General features: G+C 48.1%; 1 long non-coding RNA gene across 1 annotated transcript; it reads left to right on the top strand.

The window, feature by feature from the left end:
- Positions 1-2: 2 nt before the first annotated feature.
- Positions 3-344, top strand: LOC111644214 (uncharacterized). The gene is made up of 2 exons (XR_015438569.1): positions 3-143; positions 238-344. It is a non-coding gene; the product is annotated as an uncharacterized LOC111644214 (long non-coding RNA).
- Positions 345-721: the final 377 nt, after the last annotated feature.

Below are 721 nucleotides of genomic sequence, written 5' to 3'. Positions count from 1 at the left end.
CAGCCGGGACAAGGAGTTCATCCCAGAGGTCAGCCTGCAGGGGAACAAGTGTCGTAACCCTGACAACGACCCCGAGGGCCCCTGGTGCTACGTGGAGGTATCTGGAAATGTGACCGTGGACTACTGTGACCTGCATCTCTGTGGTAATCCTGCATGCACACATCCACCTGACCATAGAGCACAGGTGTTACTCTCCACCCCCTTACCTGTCTCTCTCTCCACCTGTCTGTCCCCCAGAGGACCAGTTGCTTGCTGACCTGTTGACAACAGAGACTGGAGGGACGGAGCGCTCCGTCCTGGGTCCCACCAGGAAAACCTTTTTCAATCCTCGCACCTTTGGACAAGGAGAGAGTGGTTAGTCATGTTGTTGACTGGTTAACTGACTGGTTTACCATGTTGTTGACTGGTTAACTGACTGGTCGACTGAATGGTTTATTGACTGGTTAACTGACTGGTGTATTGACTGGTTAACTGACTGGTTTACCATGTTGTTGACTGGTTAACTAATTGGTTTACCATGTTGTTGACTGGTTAACTGACTGGTTTACCATGTTGTTGACTGGTTAACTGACTGGTCGACTGAATGGTTTATTGACTGGTTAACTGACTGGTGTATTGACTGGTTAACTGACTGGTTTACCATGTTGTTGACTGGTTAACTAATTGGTTTACCATGTTGTTGACTGGTTAACTGACTGGTTTACCATGTTGTTGACTGGTT

Source organism: Seriola lalandi, unplaced genomic scaffold (assembly GCF_002814215.2).
Source record: "Seriola lalandi dorsalis isolate HSWRI2012SDOR001 ecotype SW California unplaced genomic scaffold, Sedor1 jcf7180002012007, whole genome shotgun sequence".
Lineage (NCBI taxonomy): Eukaryota > Metazoa > Chordata > Actinopteri > Carangiformes > Carangidae > Seriola > Seriola lalandi.
The sequence above is the reverse complement of the archived record's forward strand: the minus strand, read 5'-3'. Positions and strand labels throughout refer to the sequence as shown.